Source organism: Helianthus annuus, chromosome 4, assembly GCF_002127325.2.
Source record: "Helianthus annuus cultivar XRQ/B chromosome 4, HanXRQr2.0-SUNRISE, whole genome shotgun sequence".
NCBI classification, from domain to species: domain Eukaryota; kingdom Viridiplantae; phylum Streptophyta; class Magnoliopsida; order Asterales; family Asteraceae; genus Helianthus; species Helianthus annuus.
In genome coordinates this window covers 87493408-87505393 of record NC_035436.2, presented here as the reverse complement: position 1 = coordinate 87505393, position 11986 = coordinate 87493408, and the positions used below count along the sequence as shown (strand labels likewise).

At 36.6% G+C, this 11986-nt stretch overlaps 1 long non-coding RNA gene across 1 annotated transcript; it reads left to right on the top strand.

The window, feature by feature from the left end:
- The first annotated feature begins 6496 nt into the window (after window positions 1-6496).
- On the top strand, window positions 6497-8186 carry LOC110907593. The gene is made up of 2 exons (XR_002573968.2): window positions 6497-7194; window positions 8002-8186. It is a non-coding gene; the product is annotated as an uncharacterized LOC110907593 (long non-coding RNA).
- Window positions 8187-11986: the final 3800 nt, after the last annotated feature.

The window sequence follows — 11986 nt, the reverse complement described above, 5'->3', positions numbered from 1 at the left end:
TTACGACGGAAGTCGTAACGGACGCAAAAACGATCCAAATTGCGCGACGAATGGATTTTTGACAAGCCAAACACTAAAACAAAATATTTTAATGCTTACATAAATTTTGGATGTCCGGAAGTATTCAGAATGTAAGTTATGCGCGAAAATGCAAACTTATGCACTTTTTGACGCTTTTAGTCCCTGAATGACCCAAAAGTTTATTTTAGCACACCGAACCCCTCAAAGCCTATTTCTAAGCTATGTAAAGGATATTTAAGGTGTGTTTAACTTATGATCATGTTCCGAAATGTTCGTTACAGTTCAAATCGGCATACTTTCGAAGTTTGTCAATTTTAGTCCCTGTAAGCGAATTGACTGGATTTTGCCATACCAAAGCCTTCAAAACTTATTTCTAAGTTATGTAAAGGTTATTTAAGGTATGTTAAGCATAAATTGATGTTCCGAAGTATTTGTCGCTTGTAACTGATTACGTTTACGCACCAGTTTGTGTATAATTCTCCAGAAAGCGATATAGAGTTTGAAATCGAATAAAAGTCAAAACATGAAAAACATCAAACATAAACAAACAAACATAGGGATCAAATAACTTTATTTCATTGATAATTGAACTGTTTACAATGATCACAAGCACAGATGTCACATATTTCTAAGCTATGTAAAGGATATTTATGGTATGTTTAACTTATGGACATGTTCCGGAATGTTCGTTACAGTTCGAATTGGCATACTTTCGCAGTTTGTCAATTTTATTCCCTGTAAGCGAATTAACTTGTTTTTGCTATACCAAAGCCTTCAAAACTTATTTCTAAGTTATGTAAGGGTTATTTAAGGTATGTTGAGTATATGTTGATGTTCCAGAGTATTTGTCGCATTAAACTGAGTACGTTTAAGTACCAGTTAGAGTATAACTCTCCAGAAAGCGATGTAGAGTTTGAAATTGAACAAAAGTCAAAACATGAAAAATGTAAAACACAACCAAACAAACATTGGGGTCAAATAACATTGTTTTATTGATAATTGAACTGTTCACAATGATTACAAGCACAAATGTTACAATTTAGTCAATTCTCTGTATAATACGAGTGTGTTAAAAGCTGAATTGTTGCTGAAAATGCAGAATTCTGTACTTAAAATGAGTTTTAGGCACTTTCCGGCACTCAAACTATCACCTAGTGACACAGTCTTATGGTCCTCACTTCCCTACATTCCATACTGGTGTAGTGCTTTATCACTGGCCCATAATGGCCTAAAAATAGTGTCTGTCTATGTGCTGGCATTGTCAGCATGTGTATGAGTTATCCGCTCACTGTGCTAACTGTGCTTTGTGCATCAGGTTTGTCACTAAGAGTCTGTATGAAATAAATGGAGTTACTGTATGTAAAGGATGCACATGTATGTAGGTAACATGAATCAGTAAGCAGTTTAAAGTGTCAGATGTAATCAAGCACAGTCATTATGCACATAATTAGGGTTAATTAATTTGTACAGTACCTGTAATTATGTGGGTTGTCACATTCTCCCACCGTTAAGAAAATTTCGTCCCGAAATTTTAAGTTCTACTTCTAGTTGCAGGGGTCTTGCGGAATAATTGTGGGTACTCGGCCTTCATACGATACTCACGTTCCCACGTGAATTCTGGCCCGTGTCGCGCATTCCATCGAACTTTGACGAGTTTGACACTACTCCGGCGTGTCTTGTTAACCTTCCAATCTGTAACCTCAACTGGTTCTTCAACAAAGTGGAGTGTGTCGTCGATATGAACCTCGTCAGCAGGGAGGACAATTGTCTCTTGAGTTGGGCTCTTTTTCAGGTTCGATACATGGAATGTATCATGAACGCCATTAAGTTCAGCAGGTAAGTCCAATTTGTATGCTACAAGCCCAATCCTTTGAAGAATTCTGAAAGGACCAATGTAACGCGGATTCAACTTCCCACGCTTTCCAAAGCGTGCCACACCCTTCCAGGGTGAAACCTTTAACAAAACCATATCCCCAACTTGAAACTCTAAAGGTTTCCTCCTTTGGTTTGCATAGCCTTTCTGTCTGTCGCGAGCTGCCTTAATGCACTCTTGAATTTGAAAGATCTGGTCTGTTGTCTCTTGAATTATTTCGGGGCCAACCAGCTGTCTATCACCCGCATCAGCCCAGCATAGCGGTGATCGACACTTACGTCCATAAAGAGCTTCAAAAGGTGCTGCTCCAATGCTTGTGTGGTAGCTGTTGTTGTACGAAAATTCGACCAAGGGTAAGTGTTTGTCCCAGCTACCACCTAGGTCCATCACACATGCTCTCAGCATATCTTCCAATGTTTGAATTGTTCGTTCACTCTGGCCATCCGTTTGTGGGTGAAATGTTGTACTCAGATTTAATTGAGAACCAAATGCTTCTTGGAAGGACTGCCAAATCCTTGACACAAAACGTCCATCTCTATCAGAGATAATCGAGAGAGGCACTCCATGGCGCGCAACAATCTCTCTCATGTATATTTCAGCAAGTTTACTCGTGTTGTCCTTCTCCTTGATTGGCAGAAAGCGCACAGACTTTGTTAGGCAGTCTACTATTACCCAGATTGTATCATGACCCTTGGGCGTCTTTGGCAATTTTGTGATGAAGTCCATGGAAATCTGTTCCCATTTCCATTTGGGTATTTCAGGTTGCTGTAGAAGGCCTGAAGGCTTTTGGTACTTAGCTTTAACCTTGGCGCAAGTTAAACATTTGCCAACATATACTGCAACATCGCCTTTCATCCTAGGCCACCAATAGAAATCCTTAAGATCTTGGTACATTTTATCCGCTCCTGGATGAATCAAGTATCGTGACTTGTGAGCCTCATCGAATATAACCTTTCTCAATCCACCAAACAGAGGAACCCAAATTCGTTTCATGAAGTACAATGTTCCTTCCTCGTTTGGCACTAACTGCTTCTCCATCCCACGGAGATACTCGTCCTCAATATTCCTTTCTTTCAAGGCCTCTCTCTGCGCGGCACGAATGCGTAACGAGAGGTCTGTCTGGACAATCATTTCTAAGGCCCTAACCCTTATGGGCTTAATCCTTTCCTTTCGACTTAGGGCGTCAGCAACCACATTCGCCTTTCCTGGGTGATACTTGATTTCACAGTCGTAGTCGTTCAACAGCTCAACCCATCGTCTTTGTCTCATGTTAAGTTCCTTCTGATAATAAAATGTGTGGTAAACTCTTGTGATCAGTGAAGATTGTACATTTCGTCCCATACAAATAGTGTCGCCAGATCTTCAATGCGAACACTACGGCGCCTAACTCCAAGTCATGCGTGGTGTAGTTCTTCTCATGTACTTTCAGCTGGCGAGATGCATATGCTATGACCTTCTGTAGCTGCATCAACACGCAGCCTAAACCCTGACGCGAGGCGTCACAATATACCACGAAGTCGTTCGTGCCTTCGGGCAGGGCTAAAATTGGTGCGTCACAAAGTTTGTTTTTCAAAAACTGAAACGCTTCTTCTTGCTTATCGCCCCAATCAAACTTCTTGTCTTTTTGTGTGAGTGCGGTCAGCGGTTGAGCGATTTTAGAAAAATCCTCAATGAACCTTCGATAATACCAGCCAACCCTAAGAACTGTCGAATCTCGGTTGGCGTCTTTGTAGTCTCCCAGCTCTTGATCGCCTCGATCTTTGTGGGATCCACATGGATTCCATTTCCATTAACCACATGTCCAAGAAACTGGACTTCGCGTAACCAAAACTCACATTTTGAGAACTTAGCGTACAACTTATCCTTTTTAAGTAGTTCTAAAATAGCTCTTAAGTATTGCTCGTGTTCTTCCTTCGTCTTCGAGTAGATCAAAATATCATCAATGAATACAATTACGAACTTGTCGAGGTACGGCTTGCAGACTCTGTTCATCAAGTCCATGAAAACTGCTGGAGCGTTTGTCAACCCAAACGGCATAACCAGGAACTCGTAGTGTCCATATCGAGTTCTAAAGGCAGTCTTGGGGATACTTTCCTCTTGTATCCTCAGTTGATGGTAACCTGATCGTAGATCGATCTTTGAGTAGAAACTTGAACCTTGTAGTTGATCGAACAGGTCATCGATCCTTGGCAAGGGATATCTGTTCTTGACAGTCAACTTGTTAAGCTCGCAGTAGTCTATACACATACGAAAACTAACATCCTTCTTTTTAACGAACAAAACTGGAGCTCCCCAAGGTTAGAAGCTTGGTCTGATGAATCCCTTATCTAACAGCTCTTGGAGTTGTGTTGACAGCTCTTGCATCTCTGAAGGTGCAAGTCGATAAGGTGCCTTAGCCATAGGCGCGGCGCCTGGAACTAAGTCAATGTGGAATTCGACTTGTCTTGGAGGTGGCAACCCTGGCAAGTCTTCTGGAAAGACTTCAGGATATTCCTTCACGACTGGAATGTCTTCGATCTTTGGCTCAGCGGCTTCCTTATCAACGATATGTGCCAAGAAGGCAACACATCCTTTCTTCAAACACTTCCTAGCTTTCAAGCAGCTAATGATCCTCAATGGCGTATCACACTTTTCTCCATGAACTACAATCGTCTCTCCATCGGCCATTGGGATGCGGATGGTCTTTTCGTGACAAACCACCTCGGCTTTGTTGCTAGACAGCCAATCCATCCCTATTACCACGTCGAAGCTTCCCAACTCGACTGGCAGTAGGTCTAGCGTAAATTCGTGTCCTCCCAGTTCTATCATGCATCCCTTGATGACTTCACTCGTTTCCACTAGTTTCCCATTCGCCAATTCAATAGAGTACGGAACGTCTAACTTACTAGTGGCCAACCCAAGTATGTTCTTAAATTCTAACAATACGAAACTATAATCGGCACCAGTATAAAAAAGAACAGACGCATAGCGTTGATTTATAGGGAACGTACCAGTGACAACATTCGGATCTTGGCACGCTTCCCTCGCACCAATGTTAAAAACTCGGCCTTGCGCTTGATTTAGCTTTGGGCATTCCCTTTTGAAGTGCCCAACGTCCCCACAGTTGAAGCATCCTGGCCCTCGGCCATTCCCATTACCATTCCTGCCTCGATTTCCGTTTGTTCCCCGGTTTCCAGCTTGATTCGGGCATTTCCATGATTTCCGTTTCCCCATTATTCCCTTGCGGCCAGTTTCCATTACCACGGTTGTTGTTATTGTAACCCCTTTGGCCACCCTGGCCTGATCCAACCCAACACGTCTCCTTTGAATGGCCCGTCTTCCCGCAAGATTCGCATTTTCTAAGTCGGCACGGGCCGGGGTGATGGAACTGACATGTACCACACTTGGGCAGAGTGCCCATGTAACCCTTTCCTCTGTTTCCATCACCAGTCTTGGCCCTGGCCGGTGTGTTTGATTCACCTCCCTTGCTACCGCTGTTGGTTCCTTGCTTGAAGTTGGAAAACTTTCATTTGTTTTCACCGGACGACTCCACATGAGTCCCTTTCTTTTTCTGATCATCATTCGAAAATTTGTTTAGCCTGATGGCTTCTTCAGTCAGTGTGATGCTCAAATCCATGGCTTCAGTAATGGTTGCTGGTTTCAACGTTGTGACCATACTCATAATCTGAGGTGCTAACCCCCAGATGAAACGTTCCACGCGCTTGAATTCGGGCGTGATCATGTACGGCACTACATGGGACAGATCATGAAACCTTTGAACATACTCAGCGATTTTTGGACCTTCCATCCTTAAGTTCCAAAATTCAGTTTCCAATATCTGGATATCAGCTCTGGAGCAATATGTAACATTCCAATTTTTATATAAAGAATTATAGGTTTGGTTAAATTTATTAAACACTAGTAATTAGTAACTAGTTTATTTGTAAAATAAATATTCAACCTAAATAGTTTTAAACACTATTTTATATAGTTTGTTGAAATATTAACTGGCCTGTATATGGGTTGCCTTTCTAATAAAATAAAGGTCAATAGAAACTTATATTATTAGACGGGTAGATTACGGGTAAGTTAACTATTAGAAATATGAAGTACCTGGACTGGCCCAGGAACCGTTTAATATTTAAACTATAAAAATATATTGTATTTTGAACTTACTATGTTTTTAATGAAACTTGGTTCCAAATGTAGACAAAAATATTCTGGTTCTAATGACATATTTATTATTTTATAAAACATCGTATGTTATAAGTTATAAACGCCAAATAAGTGAAGCTGTTAAATTAATTATAAAAATAAAATATTAAAAACCTAAAACATTGTTTAAATGTTTCGTGAAACATTAAAATAGAAAAAGAAAAAGAAAAAAACAAATAATAATAATAAAACCAATCTTGTATGATGTGTGCTATTTGGTTACGTGGAACAAAAAAAAAAGAAATCAAAACAATACATGAACTCTAAAAGCATACGTGTATGTGTGGATAAGTTAGAATTTATTTAATATGGGTACGTGTAAAAATACCATGCATTCAGGGCTTTTGAGAAACCCACTATAAATAAGAACAATATTTCAAACGATTAGAAATTGTCCAACTCTCTCTCCCTATTCTTTTTATGTCTCGCCAAGCTCTCTCTATATTGTTTTATTTTTATTTTTCACTAATAATAATAATAAAGCCCTGTCCCATATTAAGTGTTTTAACTCCCGATCACCGCTACCCTTTCCGATTGATCTAAGCCCCATAACACATGTCAGGGCTTTGCCCGACTAAGTTCATTGGGGTTCTGTCTCGGGACTTCAGGACAAGGTTGAATTAGGGGTACTATACTTAATACGAGTGCATTATATATATATATATATAAAGTGGGTCCATTCTCTTTTCTCACCATGTTATTCCTTCTTATCCCAAACCATAACAACTCTCACCAAAACTACTATTTATTATTTTATTTGCCCAATAGGAAACCCTAATTGAGACACCCAAGTAATCCTGCACAACTCCTAAAATTTTCAGAATAATCAGAATCAGGATCAGGGCCCCCAAAACTTAGGGGGGGGGGGTATTCCCTACTTGACGATTATCCACATAACTCGCTGTAGAAATCAAATTTATAAATTCCGTAGACTCATACAAGCTAGTTGGACACGTGGCAAGCCTATGATGAAACGTGGCCCGTCGCGTCACGCGACGCCCCTATGGGACCCCTCGCGTCACGCGAGGGGGTCAAATTTCAGCTATAAATAGAAGGGGTTACGAGCAGCTCAAAAACACAGTAGCGAGGCGCTGCTACGATACAGGGTATTAACTCGATCGCTGCTACAATTCAATGTCCGATCTATTGAAACTATCCGACCGGATGTTTAAGTGCTATCCTTTGTCATTAGTCGTGATTCCAACAGGATGTTTGAGTACCACCCGAACTCGGGGAATACTCTGTCATTCGTTGCGAATCCGATGGATGTTTAAGTGATTACACTTTGTCATTTGTCGTGAGGGTTTTAATCTCGTGAGTTATCGTAAATGTTGTATTAGTTAATTACCTAGTTTCGTGTGCATTATCGCTTAAATTAGGTTATCAGGCTTATCAGTAGACTAAACACTACCCCATACACTTACAATCAAAGTAGATGCTAATTCTCAGAAGAATCTGAATCATGAAGCTTGTTAATTCAATACTGCATGCTTATAATGTGAGTCATTCTCTTTTTATCAACTGTTTTACAATACTCCAAATTATTTTCCAAAGTTATAATTACAGGGATTAAGTCTTTGTAATCACCAAATTACAGCCGGTATGTGGGGTATTGTGCACATTACATAATACTGTTTTTATCATTTTAGGTGAGCGAGCCTAAATCATGATATACACTATTAGGTAGTTGGACGTAAATAGTGATTTACGTCACTTGTGGGTGAACGGACCCAACAGTGATATGACCACAGTCACAGATCCGGTCGAGTGACAAATACTGTGGGTAGTTGGTTGATATCAGAAACATTGTAATCGCTCTTAATACTGTGAATTATAACAAATATGTTTTTATAAACCTGAATGAACTCACTCAGTATTTCTTGCTGACAAAACCTTTTTAAAATGCGTTTCAGGTAATTACAGTAGATTGGAGTAAGAGTTGGATACGGCACCGAAAAGGCTTACAGAAGTGGCTTGATTTATCAATTAAATAAAAATTAAGAAAAGTTGTTTTATGTATCAAGTTTATATTAAAAAGCTACCCTTGTAAAACATGGAATTTATTCCATCTATTTAAATAAAATCCGGTGTTTCTAAACTCTGATATTTTTCCTAACTCACGGTCCTGATGAAATTTCCGCTGCAATGTTTTCCAAAAATAAACCACCGGTACCACTGGGCTGCTCACGGCTCCCGGTTCCGTCTAGGTAGGGTCGGGGGTCGTGACAGTAAAGGTGGTATCAGAACCACTACTTTAAACCTATAAGTGTTGTGATAATAATACTTAAGCTTAAATAAAAGAGTTAGGAGATTGCTATTAACTGGTAGAACATCTGATAGCATTTAGACTTGAACATAAGAAAAGATGCCTTAGTATAAGCTAAGCCACTTGTTTAAACAATTAGGTGTTGTAATAATACCTAAGTTTAAACAGAGAGTTAGGAACTTAATATTATCTGATAGCACTCTGGATGATATTTAGACTTGAACTTAAGAATTTTGCCTTAATATAAGCTTCAAGATAAATTACTTATATAAGTATAATGTAATGGATATTGGTATGCCATAAGAATAGTGATTAGAACATTGCAAGGTACGATAAATAAGCAATAACACTTAATTGCTATTAATTCTTGCTTATTGATATTACTTGGTCTACAATAAAGATATGTTATGGAAATACAAATTTCCTTGATTCTGGATAAAAGCCCTAATAAAAGAGGCACTTTTAAAATCTTGAAAAGATACTATTTATGGGAAATAGAAAATTTTTCTCCGGCAAGACTGGGTATGGTGTAGCAGACTCTCCAGCTTGTCCGAATATATACTGAGGTTTACCTCTCCGGCGCGAACCGGATAAGACGGGGTATATAGTATGTCAAACAAGTGACAAGATTTCCCTAAATAATATCATGACCTGATATCTGACTTGTTTTTGGAAATATGAATCTGTTAAATACATTGACCTTATGAAGGGTATATATATTACAGCATGTGAAATATATGATTATATAAATATGTATATCTATAAGGAATTCCAAAAGCCAAATAAGAATAAAGCACAAGCATATGTGTCTAGATTTCTTTATCAGGAATCTCTTTTCCGATATTCAAACATTATTCCGTTTGATCATCTACCTCGTAACTCGTACAACGAGAACCCTTTAAAATTGGGACACCATCAAAAGTATAAGAATTTCCAATGCGTTACCGTAAATTATTAATGCAAGTAAGAAGCCTGTAAAGTTGTGCTAGTGTACAAGAAAACACATGAAATTTAAATTATACACAGATATCGAAGTATATCACACACGACTTCCAAGGCAAGACCTTTGGAAAATATAGATTGGGCATGATGACACCAATACTAATTCCGTCAGTGGAAAAACGACTAATAAAAAAGAAGCACTTTGTCACGTGATCCTATAAACGACATGAATCTTGCTGAGGTACGTTAGAACAAGATTTCACAACCATCGGTGCACAATCCAATCTGAGTCATAATTATTAGCACTGCAAAAAGGAATCATATACCTTTGCAAATCCCCTATTTCATTTCATTCGACATTCCTTGGTAATGTCACTTAACAACGGTTATCACACGAAATTCCAGATAAAGTTCTTATAATCCTTTCGTTGCAAAACTTCTGCCTATAATGGGTTGACTTTCGTGTTTCTACTTCTTCTAATAGTCATTATACCATGAGGATTTCTTTCATAGTAGCAAATATTGATCCATTTCATTTCTTGGTAAATCCACACGTTACACATGTACTGTTTGTTGCGCATATGGTTCATTTGAGTTATGAAGACCATAGGAGGGCATCATTCCAATTTGTTGTTTTATCAAAAGTTCAAATCTCATTTCGCTATACTTGATCTTTGCATTGTAAACCGCAAAGCAATGACTTTTTAATATCAAATCAATGAATTTCTTGAAAAACTCGATTTTCTTTTAAAGGGTATACATGGTTTCTATTGTGATCATGTCCAAACTTCCTTACTAAAACTCGTTTTATTCAAACCAAGTTAACTTGCTAACAATACGTATTCAATTCAAGGTCCCATATGATATTTTAAGGCCATCATATTTGAAATAATCCCAACAAGCACTTTGATTCCCTTGAACTATAACATACTTGTTTGGTCTTCGACTTCATTGAATCGTTTCTTTGATCACAATCACCTTGTGGTGACGTTTTCACAAAATCTGAAGCTTGCGCTAATTTCGGATTTAATTATTTATTTATTTATATTGAATCCACTTGGATTTATTCTATAAAAACAATCTTAACACAATTGTGTGCTAAGATAATGATACACAACTTTATTTCATATTTCAGTGTATCCCTTAATGGTTCTTACAGCATCAATCGAACCTTTCATGGTAATTATTACTTTATCGAAAAACATTATTAAATCATTATAATTTTAATTGAAAATCCTACTAGATTGTTTAAGATAAACATTCAGATTTACTTTGTTGAACTTTCATTTGATTTCAAGCCTGGTGAACTCATTCAGTCGCCACTATTATTATTTCAATTTTTACGACACCTTAGGGTGGCATTTCTTTAGCTTGAAACTTGAGCTAATCTTCTTTTCACACCTATGTACGGATTTATTTATTAAATTTTGTTAGCTCATTATCTTAAAACAATCTTAATACAATTATGTGTTAAGATAAAAGTACACAAATTCATATCATATTCCGTGTACCTCTAAAGTTTCTTTCATCATTGATCGAAAATTCTATGATATTCATTTAATCTTTCATCATCAGTTGAAAATCCTATAATATTTATTTAAAAAAATTAAATATAAATTTAATTGATTATATATGGAAACTTACATAAGTAAATACCTAATTTATAATAGAGTATTGCTATATTTAAAATTCTTGTTAAAACCACTAAAGTGAAGAATTTATATTTTTAAAAATTATGTTTGAGGTATACTCTCATTTAAGTTTATTTTTAGTTTTATTATTTGTAATAATATATTAATAGTAGTAGTATTAGTATTATTTTTAAATACTCGGGTTATTGTCAGGGGCAGATACTGAATAGCCTAGCCTTAGTTAGGCATGGACTGATCACCCATGCTTAAACAAGGCAACACTAACCAATATCCAACCATGATAATAACTATTTAATGTATATAAATTAAGTCATCATACTTATTTAGTAAATTTTAATTATATATAAAAATATATACATATATATATACTTTGTACTGTAAAGAGAAAAAATATTTTCATAAAACAATACAAGAATTTGGGGGACAAATAAAATTATATAAATAATTGTGTATCACATGTTTTGTGGTAACTATGTACCATAACACTCTGGCAAGAAAATAACCATATAAGAATAATATAGTAGTCATCAACTACGTTGGGTTAAAAGAACATTGTAATATATAAAGAATAGTCCCCGTTTTCACTTATTTACAACATTTGTAAATACATTTCATAGCGTTATATGGTTCCAAAATAAAAATAAGTAATCACATAGAATCAACCCATTAAGTGTTATATATTTACAAAATATTTTACAAATACTTTTGTACAATAAATATTTTTCCCCTTTTATTTACAACTTTCATTTAACGTTATAAATAATAATGATTTATTTTACAAAATAATAATACTAAAATATTTTGTAATATAATAAACTTCATTGCAGTGTTTTGTAATATATATTACATAGTAAATATAAGTTATTTTACATAGTATAGTAAAATACTAAAATAATATTTATTTCAAAGTGGTGACCATTTACATATAGTAAAAATGCGTAACAAATAATATGTATTACATTTGCTTTACAAATATAATATAATGGTTGGTCATACCAAAACAACTTGTTCTTATTATATTTCGATCTCTAGGACATA